At 39.9% G+C, this 14612-nt stretch overlaps 1 protein-coding gene across 5 annotated transcripts in view; it reads right to left on the bottom strand.

The window, feature by feature from the left end:
- The window catches only part of Atp8b4 (ATPase phospholipid transporting 8B4 (putative)), a 192172-nt gene that overhangs the window by 86298 nt on the left and 91262 nt on the right, over positions 1-14612 (bottom strand). The gene's annotated exons all lie outside the window — the stretch shown is intronic.

Raw genomic sequence — 14612 nt, forward strand, 5'->3', positions numbered from 1 at the left:
AATGAGGTACAAGAAGAAAGGAGGAGTGGCCCCTGGTTCTGGAAAGACTCAGTGAAACAGTATTCAGCAAAACCAGAACGGGGAAGGGGGAAGGGGTGGGTGGGAGGACAGGGGAAGAGAAGGGGGTTTGCGGGACTTTCGGGGAGTGGGGGGGCTAGAAAAGGGGAAATCATTTGAAATGTAAATAAATTATATCGAATAATAATAAAAAAAGAAAAAAAAATAAAAAAATAATAATAAAAAAAAAAACTCCACTAGAGAGCTCCTACAGCTGATAAACAACTTCAGCAAAGTGGCAGGTTATAAAATCAACACAAGCAAATCAGTGGCCTTCCTATACTCAAAGGATAAGCAGGCTAAGAAAGAAATTAGGGAAATGACCCCCTTCACAATAGCCACAAACAGTATAAAGTATCTTGGGGTGACTCTTACCAAACATGTGAAAGATCTGTATGACAAGAACTTCAAGACACTGAAGAAGGAAATGGAAGAAGACCTCAAAAATTGGGAAAACCTCCCATGCTCATGGATCAGTAGAATCAATATAGTTAAAATGGCCATTTTGCCAAAAGCAATATACAGATTCAATGCAATACCCATCAAAATCCCAACTCAATTCTTCACAGAGTTAGAAAGAGCAATTATCAAATTCATCTGGAACAACAAAAAACCCAGGATAGCTAAAACTATTCTCAGCAACAAGAGAAAGTCTGGGGGAATCAGTATCCCTGACCTCAAGCAATACTACAGAGCAATAGTGTTAAAAACTGCATGGTATTGGTACAGTGACAGGCAGGAGGATCAATGGAACAGGATTGAAGATCCAGAAATGAACCCACTCACCTATGGCCACTTGATCCTCGACAAAGAGGCTGAAAACATCCAATGGAAAAAAGATAACCTTTTCAACAAATGGTGCTGGTTCAACTGGAGGTCAGCATGCAGAAGAATGCGAATTGATCCATCCTTATCTCCTTGTACTAAGCTCAAATCCAAATGGATCAAGGACCTCCACATAAAGCCAGACACTCTGAAGCTAATAGAAAAGAAACTGGGGAAGACCCTTGAGGACATCAGTACAGGGAGAAAGTTTATGAACAGAACACCAATAGCATATGCTCTAAGATCAAGAATTGACAAATGGGACCTCATAAAATTACAAAGTTTCTGTAAGGCAAAGGACAGCATCAACAAGACAAATCGGCAACCAACAAATTGGGAAAAGATCTTCACCAATCCTACATCAGATAGAGGGCTAATATCCAATATATATAAAGAACTCAAGAAGTTTGACTCCAGAAAACCAAACAGCCCTATTAAAAAATGGGGTACAGAGTTAAACAAAGAATTCTCACCTGAAGAACTTCGGATGGCGGAGAAGCATCTTAAAAAATGCTCAACTTCATTAGTCATTAGGGAAATGCAAATCAAAACAACCCTGAGATTTCATCTTATACCAGTCAGAATGGCTAAGATTAAAAATTCAGGAGACAGCAGGTGTTGGAGAGGGTGTGGAGAAAGAGGAACACTCCTCCACTGCTGGTGGGGTTGCAAATTGGTACAACCACTCTGGAAATCAGTCTGGTGGTTCCTCCGAAAACTGGGCACCTGACTTCCAGAAGATCCTGCTATACCACTCCTGGGCATATACCCAGAGGATTCCCCACCATGTAATAAGGATACATGCTCTACTATGTTCATAGCAGCCCTATTTATAATTGCCAGATGCTGGAAAGAACCCAGGTATCCCTCAACAGAAGAGTGGATGCAAAAAATGTGGTATATCTACACAATGGAGTACTATTCAGCCATTAGAAACAATGAATTCATGAAATTCTTAGGCAAATGGATGGAGCTAGAGAACATCATACTAAGTGAGGTAACCCAGACTCAAAAGGTGAATCATCCTATGCACTCACTAATAAGTGGATATTAACCTAGAAAACTGGAATACCCAAAACATAATCCACACATCAAATGAGGTACAAGAAGAAAGGAGGAGTGGCCCCTAGTTCTGGAAAGACTCAGTGAAGCAGTATTCGGCAAAACCAGAACGGGGAAGTGGGAAGGGGTGCGTGGGAGGACAGGGGAAGAGAAAGGGACTTATGGGACTTTCGGGGAGTGGGGGGCTAGAAAAGGGGAAATCATTTGAAATATAAATAAAAAATGATATCGAATAAAAAAAAGAAAAAAAATCATCAGATCCTACTATAAAAGCCTACACTCAACAAAACTGGAAAATCTGGATGAAACGGAAAATTTTCTAGAAAAATGCCAATGCTAAGTTAAATCAGGATCAGATAAACTATCTAAACAGTCCCATAACCCCTAAAGAAATAGAAGCAGTCACTGAAAGTTTCCCAACCAAAAATAGGGAAGGAACAAATGGTTTTAGCGCAGAATTCTGTCAGACATTCAAAGAAGACACCAATACTCTTCAAACTATTCCACAAAATAGAAACAGAAGGAACACTAATTTATTCTAGGAAGCCACATTTCTGCTGATACACACACACACACACACACACACACACACACACACACAAAGACCCAACATAAAAAGAGAACTTCAGACCAATTTCCCATATGAATATCGATGCAAAAAGATTCAATAAAATTCTCAAAAACCAAATCCAAGCACATCAAAATGATCATTCACCAAGATCAAGTAGGCAATCAATATAAGGAAATCTATCAATGTAATCCACTACATAAACAACCTCAAAAGAAAAAGAAAACTACATGATCATTTCATTAGATGCTGAAAAAGCATTTGACAAAATTCAACATCACTTCATGTTAAGTCTTGGAACGATCAGGAATTCAAGGCCCACATCTAAACATAGTAAAAGAAATATACAGCAAACCAGTAACCAACATCAAACTAAATGGAGAGAAACTTGAAGCAATCCCACTGAAATCAGGGACTAGACAAGGCTGTCCACTCTCTTCCTAGATATTCAATGTAGTACTTGAAGTTCTAGCTAGAGGAATTAGACAATAAAAGGAGGTCAAAGGGACACAAATTGGAACGGGGGAAGTCAAAATATCACTATTTGCAGATGATATGATAGTCTAATTATGTGACCACAAAAACTTCACCAAAGAACTCCTATAGCTGATAAACAACTTCAGCAAAGTGGTTGGCTATAAAATTAACTCAAACAAACCAGTAGCCTTCCTATACTCAAAGAATAAACAGGCTGAGAAAGAAATTAGGGAAACGACATCCTTCACAAAAATCACAAATATAAAGTATCTTAGTGTGACTCTAACCAAACAAGTGAAAGATATGTATGACAAGAAATTCAAGTCTCTGAGGAAAGAAATTGAAGAAGACCTCAGAAGATGGAACAGTCTCCCATGCTTGTGGATTGGCAGGATTAATATAGTAAAAATGGCCGTCTTGCCAAAAGCAATATACAGATTCAATGCAATCCCCATCAAAATTCCAACTCAATTCTTCATAGAGTTAGAAAGAAGAATTCTCAAATTTATGTAGAATAACAAAAAACTCGGGATAGTGAAAACTATTCTCAACAATAAAAGAACTTCTGGGAGTGAATCCCCGTGGCCATCTTCGCTGCCTGCCAGGGCAGAAAAGCATCACTAGGTACTGAATTATCCTGAGCTTAGGATCTCTGGGGGTGCAAACCGACAGGGGTCTGCCTGCGCCCAGGACCTGAGCACATAGGTGGTTCATTTGCCAGCCAGCCTGTCATGGGGCCTGTGTCCTAAGTGAGGATCAACAGAGGGAGTGACTCTCCGCAGCCATCTTCGCTCCATGACAGAGCAGTCAGGGAACACCTGGTTCACTGAGACAACCCAAGTATAACATTGATTGAGGCAAGACTCAGCAGGGTTCCAAAGGCACAAAAGAGGAAGGCAGAATATCAGCAATCTGTGCCAGAGGAAACCCAGCCTTCCAGGGTCACTGATATAACCTTAAAGGTCCACAGGAGGTTGAAGCACCAGCCAGTGACAATAAGACCATCTAACACCAGTGAGAACCAGATGGCTAAAGGCAAATGTAGGAACTTTACTAACAGAAACCAAGGCATTATGGCAGCATTGGAACCCAATTCTCCAACAACAGCGAGTCCTGGATACCCCCACACACCAGAAAAATAAGAGTTGGATTTAAAATCACTGGTCAGGATGCTGTTAGAGGAACACATGAAGGATATAAATAAATCTCTTAAAGAAATTCAGGAGAAAAATGATCAAAAGCTAGAAGCCCTTACAAGGGAAACACAAAAATCACTTAAAGAAATTTAGGAGAATATGGGTCATAAGTTAGTAGCCAATAAGGAGGAAATGCAAAATCACTTAAAGAAATACAGGAAAACTTTGATCAACAGGCAGAACTCATGAAACAGGAAACACAAAATTCTCTCAAAGAATTAGAGGAAAACACAAACAAGCAAGTGAAGGAACTGAGCAAAAACATCCAGGATCTAAAAACAGAAGTAGAAAAAACTAAGAAATCACAAAGGGAGACATCTTTGGAGATAGAAAACCTTGGGAAGAAATCAGGGGACATAGATGCAAATATCAACAACAGAATACAAAAGATAGAAGAAAGAATCTCAGATGCCGAGGAAAATACCATAGAAACCATGGACTCAACAGTCAAAGAAAATGGAAAATGCAAAAAGCTTGTAACCCAAAACATCCAGAAAATCCAGGACACAATGAGAAAGCCAAACCTAAGGATTATAGGCATTGATGAAAGTGAAGATTTACAACTTAAAGGACCATCAAATATCTTCAACAAAATTATGGAAGAAAACTTCCCTAACCTAAAGAGAGAGATGCCCATGAATATACAAGAAGCCTACAGAACTCCAAACAGACTGGACCAGAACAGAAATACTTCCCGTCACATAATAATCAAAACCCCAAATGTACTAAACAAGGAAAGAATACTTAGGGCAGTAAGAGAAAAGGGGCAAGTAACATATAAAGGAAGACCTATCAGAATTACACCAGACTTCTCACCAGAGACAATGAAAGCTAGAAGATCCTGGGCGGAGCTCATGCAGACTCTAAGAGAACACAAATGTCAGCCGAGACTACTATACCCAGTGAAACTCTCAGTCACTATAGATGGAGAAACCAAGATACTCCATGACAAAACCAAATTTACACAATATCTTCGCACAAACCCAGCCCTACAAAGGATAATAGGGGAAAAACACCATTACAATGAGGGAAGCTATACCCTGAAAAAAGTAGGATATTAAACTTCTTTCATCAAACCCAAAAGAAGATAACCACACAAGTATAAAATCAACATCAAAAATGATAGGAAGCAATAACCACTACTCCTTAATATCTCTTAACATCAATGGACTCATTCCCCAATAAAAAACATAGACTAACAGACTGGACCTACGTAAACAGGACCCTACATTTTGCTGCATACAGGAAACACACCTCAGTGTCATAGACAAAAACTACCTTAGAGTAAAAGGCTAGAAGACAATTCTACAAGCAAATGGTCTCAGGAAACAAGCCAGAGTTGCCATTCTAATATCAGATAAAATTGACTTTCAACCTAATGTCATCAAAAGAGACATGGAAGGACACTTCTTGCTGGTCAAAGGAAAAATCCAACAAGAAGAACTCTCAATCCTGAACATCTATGCTCCAAATTCAAGGGCACCCTCATTCATAAAAGAAACTTTGCTAAAGCTCAAAGCACACATTGCACCTCACATAATAATCGTGGGTGACTTCAACACTCCACTCTCCTCAATGGACAGATCAGGAAAACGGAAACTAAACCGGACACAGTAAAACTAATTGAAGGTTTGGACCAATTGGATTTAACAGAGATATAGAGAACTTTTCATCACAAAGCAAAAGAATATACCTTTTTCTCAGCACCTCATGGTACCTTTTCCAAAATCGATCATATAGTAAAAGTGGTCTTTAATAACAGTAAAAACAACAGAAAGCCCACATACACATGGAAACTGAACAATACTCTACTCAATGATACCTTGGTCAAGGAAGAAATAAAGAAAGAAATCAAAGATTTTTTTAGAATTTAATGAAAATGAAGGCACAACATACCCAAATCTTTGGGACACAATGAAAGCAGTGCTAAGAGGAAAACTCATAGCTTTGAGTGCCTCCAAAAAGAAATTGGGGAGAGTATACACTAGAAGTTTAACAGCACAGCTGAAAGCCCTGGAATAAAAAGAAGCTAATTCACCCAGGAGGAGAAGAAGACAGGAAATCATCAAACTCAGGGCTGAAATCAATCAAGTAGAAACTAAGAGAACCATACAAAGAATCAACAAAACCAGGAGCTGGTTCTTTGAAAAAAATCAACAAGATAGATTAAACCCTTAGCCAGACTAACCAAAGGGCACAAAGACAGTATCCAAATTAACAAAATCAGAAATGAAAAGGGAGATATAACAACAGAAACTGAGGAAATTCAAAAAATCATCAGATTCTACTACAAAACCCTGTACTCAACACAACTGGAGAATCTGGAGGAAATGGACAATTTCTTAGACATATGCCAAATACCAAAATTAAATCAGGATCAAATAGATCATCTATACAGACCCATAACCCCTAAAGAAATAGAAGGGGTCATAGAAAGCCTTCCGACCAAAAAAGCACAGGACCAGATGGTTTTAGTGCAGAATTCTATCAGACCTTCAAAGAAGACTTAACCCCAATACTCTTCAAACTATTCCACCAAATAGAAACAGAAGGAACACTACCCAACTCCTTCTATGAAGCCACAATTACGCTGATACCAAAACCACACAAAGATCCAACTAAGAAAGAGAATTTCAGGCCAATTTCCCTTATGAATATCAATGCAAAAATGCTCAATAAAATTCTTGCCCACTGAATCCAAGAACACATCAAAATGATCATCCACCATGATCAAGTAAGCTTCATCCCAGGGATGCAGGGATGGTTCAATATACAGAAATCCATCAATGCTATCCACTATATAAAGAACCTCAAAGAAAAAAAACCACATGGTCATTTCATTAGCTGCTAAAAAAGCATTTGACAAAACTCAGCATCCTTTCATGCTAAAAGTCTTAGAAAGGACAGGAATTCAAGGCCCATATCTAAACATAGTAAAAGCAATATACAGCAAACCGATAGCCAACATCAAACTAAATGGAGAGAAACTTGAAGCAATCCCACTAAAATCAGGGATGAGACAAGACTGCCCTCCTCTCTCCATATCTTTTCAATATTGAAGTCCTAGCTAGAGCAATTAGACAACATAAGGAGGTCAAAGGAATACAAGTTGGAAAGGAAGAAGTCAAACTATCACTATTTGCAAATGATATAATAGTATAATTAAGTGACCCAAAAAAACTCTACCAGAGAACTCCTACAGCTGATAAACAACTTCAGCAAAGTGGCTGGTTACAAAATCAATTCAAGCAAATCAGTAGCATTTCTATACTCAAAGGATAAGCAGACTGAGAAAGAAATTAGGGAAATGACACCCTTCACAATAGCCACAAGCAGCATAAAGTATCTTGGGGTGACTCTAACCAAACAAGTGAAAGACCTATATGACAATAACTTCAGATCTCTGAAGAAGGAAATTGAAGAAGACCTCAGAAAATGGAAAAATCTTCCATGCTCGTGGATTGTCAGGATTAATATAGTTAAATGGTCATCTTGCCAAAAGCAATCTACAGATTCAATGCAATACCCATCAAAATCCCAACTCAGTTCTTCATAGAGCTAGAAAGAGCAATTCTCAAATTCATCTGGAATAACAAAAACCCCAGGATAGCTAAAACTATTCTCAACAGTAAAAGAACTTCTGGGGGAATCAGTATCCCAGACCTCAAACATTACTACAGAGCAATAGTGATAAAAACTGCATGGTATTGGTACAATGTCAGGCAAGCGGATCAATGGAATAGGATTAAAGACCCAGAAATGAACCCACACACCTATTGTCACTGATCTTCAACAAAGGAGCTGAAAGCATCCAGTGGAAAAAAAGATAGTCTTTTCAACAAATGGTGTTGGTTCAACTGGAGGTCAGCAAGCAGAAGAATGGGAATCGATCCATTCTCATCTCCTTGTACTGAGCTCAACTCCAAGTGGATCAAGGACCTCCACATAAAACCTGACACACTAAAACTAATAGAAAAGAAACTGGGGAAGACCCTTGAGGACATGGGCACAGGGGAAAGTTCCTGAACAGAACACCAATAGCTTATGCTCTAAGATCAAGAATTGACAAATGGGACCTCATAAAACTACAAAGTTTCTGGCAAAGGCAAAGGACACTGTCAAAAGTACAAAACGTCAACCAACATATTGGGAAAGGATCTTCACCAACCCTAAATCTGACAGAGGGCTAATATCTAATATATACAAAGAACTCAAGAAGGTAGAACCCAGAGAAACAAATAACCCTATTGAAAAGTGGGGTATGGAGCTAAACAAAGAATTTTCACATGAAGAACTTCGGATGGCTGAGAAGCAACTTAAGAAATGTTCAACATCATTAATCATTAGGGAAATGCAAATCAAAACAACCCTGAGATTTCACCTCAGACCAGTCAGAATGGCTAAGGTCAAAAAATCAGGAGACAGCAGGTGTTGGCAAGGATGTGGAGAAAGAGAAACACTCTTCCACTGCTGGTGGGATTGCAAGGTGGTGCAACCACTTTGGAAGTCAGTCTGGTGGTTTCTTAGAAATCTGGGCATGACACTTCCAGAGGACTCTGCTATACCGCTCCTGGGCATATACCCAGAGGATTCCCCAGCATGCAATAAGGACACATGCTCCATTATGTTCATAGCAGCCCTATTTGTAGTAGCCAGAAGCTGGAAAGAACCCAGGTGTCCCTCAATGGAGAATAGATACAAAAAAAGGTAGTATATTTACACAATGGAGTACTATTCAGCCATTAGAAACAATGAATTCATGAAATTCTTAGACAAATGGATGGAGCTGGAGAACATCATACTAAGTGAGGTAACCCAATCTCAAAAGATCAATCATGGTATGCACTCACTGATAAGTGGATATTAGCCTAGAATCTTTGAATACCCATGACTTAATCCACATATTAAATGATGTCCAAGAAGAATGGAGGAGTGGCCTCTGGTTCTTGAAAGACTCAATGCAGCAGTATAGGAGAATACAAGAACAGGGAAGTGGGAAGGGGTAGATGGGGGAACAGGAGGAGGGAAGAGGGCTTATGGGACTTTTGGGGAATGAGAAGCCAGAAAAGGGGAAGTCATTTGAAATGTAAAATCAAATAAAAAAAAAAAAGAACTTCTGGATGAATCACCCTCCCTGACCTGAAGTCATACTACAGAGCAATAGTGATAAAAAAAAAAAACTGCATTGATACAATGACAGGCAGATAGATCAGTGGAATAGAATTGAAGACCCAGAAATGAACCCACACACCTATGGTCACTTGACCTTTTGACAAAGGAGCTAAAACCATCCAGTGGACAAAAAGGTAGCATTTTCAACAAATGGTGCTGGTTCAACTGGTAGTTAGCATGTAGAAGAATGCAAATTGATCCATTCTTATCTCTTTGTACAAAGATCAAGTTCAAGAGGATCAAGGACCTCCACATAAAACCAGATGCACTGATTCTAATAGAAGAGAAAGTGGGGAAAAGTCTCAAACAGAGGGGAAATTTTCCTGAATAGAACACCAATGGCTTATGTTCTAAGATCAAGAATCAACAAATGGGACCTCATAAAATTGCAAAGCTTCTGTAAGGCAAAGGACACTGTCAATAGGACAAAACAGCAAACAGATTGGAAGATCTTTACTAATCTCACATTGGAAGGAGGACTAATATCTAATATATACAAAGAACTCAAGAAGTTAGACTCCAGAGAATCAAATAACCCTATTAAAAAATAGGGAACAGAGCTAAACAAATAATTCTCAACTGAGGAATATCAAGTGGCCAAAAAGCACCTAAAGAAATGTTCAACATCCTTAGTCATTAGGGAAATGTGAATCAAAACAACCCTGAAATTCCACCTCACACCAGTCAGAATGGCTACAATCAGAAACTCAGATGACAGCAGATGCTGGCAAGGATGCAGAGGAAAAAGAACACTCCTCCATTGCTGGTGGGATTGCAAGCTGGTACAACCACTCTGGAAATAAGTCTGGAGGTTCCTCAGAAAATTGGACACAGTACTACCTGAGGGCATATATACAGAAGATGCTTCAACATGTAATAAGGATACATGCTCCACTATGCTCATGGTAGCCTTATTTATAATAGCCAGAAGCTGCAAATAACCCAGATGTCCCTCAACAGAGGAATGGATACAAAAAATGTGGTACATTTACACAATGGAATACTACTCAGCTATTAAAAACAATGACTTCATGAAATTTGCAGGCAAATGGGTGGAACTTGAAAATATCACCTGAGTGAGGTAACTCAGTCACAAAAGAACACACACAGTATGTATTCACTGATTAGTGGATATTAGCCCGAAAGTTCAGAATATTCAAGATTCAATTCATAGACCATATGAAGCCCAAGAAGAAGGAAGAACAAAATGTGGATGCTTCAGTGTTTCTTAGAAAAGTAAAGAAAATACTCACAGTAGAAAATGTGGAGACAAAGTGTGGAGCAGAGAATGAAGTAAAGGCCATCCAGAGTCTGCCCCACCTGGGCATCCATCCCATATACAGCCACCAAACCTGGACGCTATTTGGGATGCCGGGAAGTGTTTGCTGATGAAAGCCTGATATGACTGTCTCCTGAGAGGTTCTGCCAGAGCCTGACAAATACAGAGGCGGATGCTCACAGACAAACATTGGACTGAGCATGGGGACCCCAATGGAGGAATTGGAAAAGGGACTGAAGGAACTAAGGGGGTTTGCAGCCCCATGGAGGGAACAACAGTGTCAGCAGGCCAGAACCCCAGAGCTCCCTGAGACTGGACCACCAAAGAGTGGGACCCATAGCACTGGCCACACATGTGGCAGAGGATGGCCTTGTTGGACATCAGTGGAAGGAGAGGCCTTTGAGCCTGAGGTTGTGCAATGCCCCAGTGTAGGGGAATGTCAGGGTGGGAAGATGGGAGTGGGCGACTGGATGGAGAGCACCCTCATAGAGGCAGGTGGAAGGGGGGGGTGGGATAGATGGTTTCTGAAGGGGAGACCTAGAAAGGGGAAAACATTTGGAATATAAAATTAAAAAAAGAAAGAAAATATCCAATAAAATTAAAAAATAAAAATATAAGTCAAATTTAAAAAGACAATTATAGAAAAATTTATGTAGAAATTTTACAATATATGAGGAGGAGCATATTGGAAGCAGAAGACTAATATAGCAAGGTAGGCTCAATAGCTATCAAACTGTTTCTCCACCTAAGCCAACATGATACAAGAAAGGATGACTTATTATTGGATCCTAAAGGCAGGAATGACAGGTTTACAGCCTTTACACCAAGAGTGATCTTATGTTGAAGGACCCAACCAATCTGAAACAACTACATAGAGATGTATCGTTTGTGAAAAAATACTTAGGATTTAAAATTTGTGTCCTTTTGATTTCTTTCATGACTCATCAAGACAAAAATTAAGGAAACAGGTACCAGCCGACAAAGGAAAGAGAAGGCTGGGGGGGCAGGGGATGAGACCATAAGGCCTATGGGGCAAACAAATGAGTGAGCACTGAGACTTCATTTGCACCAAGATGGCTATGGGCCCTACAGACTCCTAGAGTGAGTATGGCCCCTTCCCTCAGAAACAAGCTTTGATCCCATCTTGAGCACAAAGGAAAGCCACCAGGGAGGCACGGCCAGGTGTCCATACAGGTTCAACTTACAAATGATAGGTTTGTAAAGTAAACTATGCCTCTGAACTCTATCCCCATACCTCCTGATCAATGTGTATAAGTAGCATTTAAAAATAAGAAGAAGGGTTAATAATTAATCTTGGATTCAGTCTTCACAAGATCTAAGAACCAACTAGAACTTGTTTCTTGTTCAAATGTCTCAAGACTTGGGTACTCTTGGTACCCACCTATTTATTCAGCATCGACGTGGACAAAAACAATGAATTCCTCTGCTTGCCAGTATTCTAGTTAAGCTCTCTATTAACTAAAGCCAATGCAGGTATTGTCTGCTTTACAAGTGCCCACCTGACCAATGTCCCCTAAAAGTAAACACCCAGGACATGTCACAAAAGAACAGAGAACTCCCTTTCTCCTCCTCAAAGTGTGGGGAACAGTCCAGTTTTCAAGCTCAGCCCAAAGAGCAGTCAGTGTGCTCTGAACTGTTGGTAAAAGAATCAAGAGGTGGACATGGGAAAAATACCATCAAGCATCCTCTTCCACACCCATCATCACTGCACCTGAGCAATGTATTCTAGTATGCTTATGATTATCCTGTGTTACCACAGAGGGAAGAGAAAGAAAGTCTTCTAGCTAGGATTAGAACCTGGAGCTCCTAAACTACCTGAACCCACATCTGCCCTATCTCTATTCTGGAAACTTCTGTTCAACATACCTCCTTCCATTTATATAAGAGGATTTCTCCAGAGACAGTCTTATGAAAGAGACCTTGATCCCTTCAAAACTCTGGAACAAAAAGAAGCTACTTCACCCAGGAGGAGAAGAAGACAGGAAATCATCAAACTCGGGGTCAAAATCAAGTGGAAACAAAGAGAATCATACAAAGAATCAATGAATCCAGGAGCTGGTTCTTTGAGAAAATCGACAAGATAGATAAACATTTCTTTAAGTGCATCTGGGCCATTCAAGATTCCCTTTTGAGAATTTTCTGTTTGGTCCTGTGCCCTATTTTTTAATTGGATTGTTTGGATTGTTGGTGTCTAGCTTCTTGAGAACTTTGTAGATTTTGGATATTAGCCTTCTGTCAGATGTAGGTTTGGTAAAGTTTTTTCCCAACCTGTAGGCTGCCATTTTGTCCTATTGACAATGTCCTTTGCCAGGCCTCTCTGCACATATGTAGGAGATGTGCAGCTTGGTCTTCATGTGGGTCCTGAATAACAGGAGCAGGGATTATCCTAAAAGCTGTTGCCTGTAAGTGGGTTATGCTCTTCTGCTGAACTACCTTGTCTGGATGCAGTGAGAAAAAAAATGTGCCTAGCCTCAAAGAGACTTGATGTGCCAGGGTGGGGCGATACCCAGGAGGGCCCCACCTGCTCCGAGGAGAAGGGAGGAAGGGATGGGGTGAGGATTGCGGGAAGGGGTTACTAGGAAGGAAGAAGCAAGCAAGATGTAAAGTGAATTAAGTAAAAATAAATAAATGAATAAATAAAAATTATAAAAAGAAAAAAGCATCTGATAAAAGACTTGTGGTTTACTAAGTTCGACCTAAGGCAAAAGCCTGACTCTGCTTCATTTCTAGAGATTTGCTGGAAACAATGCCCTAAGAGCAAAAGTAATGCTCAGGCCCACAGCTGAGGGTAGTTAGCAGCAACAAGGAGGGCTTTTTTTAGTTTTAGAACACACTTAGTCTTTAACGAGCATTGCTGTTGTTCTTGTTGTTGTTGTTATGGAGAGTCAGTTAAGAAAAACAATTTAATTCCAATTACACATATGATCAGCAGACACAAAACACATCCTAATTTGGCATCACAATAAACAGAATTTGTTTTTAATCAAGGTCTAGAAAATGAATGGCAGGTGACAAAAAACACCCCAACCTACCACAAGGACACTACTCAACTATGTTCACAGCAGCTTTATTCATAATTGCAAAAAAATTGGAAACAACCTAGGTGTCCCTCAACCAAGGAATAGACAAAGAAAATATGGCTCATTTACACAATGAAGTATTACTCAGATGGTTTTTTAAAAAAAAATGTCATCATGATATTTTCAGACAAATGGAAGGAATTAGAAAAAAACGTCATCCTGAGTGAGGTAACCCAGACCCAGAGAAACAAACAGATATGTACTCCCTTATAAGTGGATATTAGATGTTAAGTAAAATCACACTACAGTCCACAGACCCAGGATAAATACCAAGGAGGGCTCTAGGGGAGACGAGTGGATCTTCTTGGGATGAGGAAATGGAATAGATTTCGCAAGTGAACTGTGAGCAGGTAGAGATGGGAGCAAAAGGAACCAGATGGGGAAAGATGACTGAAATTGGGAGGGGGAGGGGACATTAGGGGTGTGATGCAGAAGCCTAGTACAGTGGGAACTTCCTAGAACCTATGAGGATGGCCCTAGTGAGGACTCTTAGTAATGCAGAATAGGAGCCTGACCCATCATTTTCTGTAACTGGGCAAGACTTCCAGTGGTAGAATTAAGACACCAACCCAGCCACAAAACCTTTGATTTACAACCTGTCCAGCTAGCAAGATGTGCTGGGACAATGGTGGCCCAGAGCTTGTGGGAGTGGCCAACCAATGAATGGTCTAACTTGAGGTCCATGCCACAAAAGAAAGCCCATTCCAGACACTTCCAGGATGGTCAGGAAGCTGGCAAAAGTTTTTTAAAAAGACAATGAAATGATTCCTAATAATACTCTGCTGTATTTATAGATTAGTGTCTAACTCAATGGACATAGAGACGTCCTCAATTAGAGGACTCACAGAGACTGGAGCAGTAATCACAAAGCCTGC

Source organism: Apodemus sylvaticus, chromosome 5, assembly GCF_947179515.1.
Source record: "Apodemus sylvaticus chromosome 5, mApoSyl1.1, whole genome shotgun sequence".
NCBI classification, from domain to species: Eukaryota; Metazoa; Chordata; class Mammalia; order Rodentia; family Muridae; genus Apodemus; species Apodemus sylvaticus.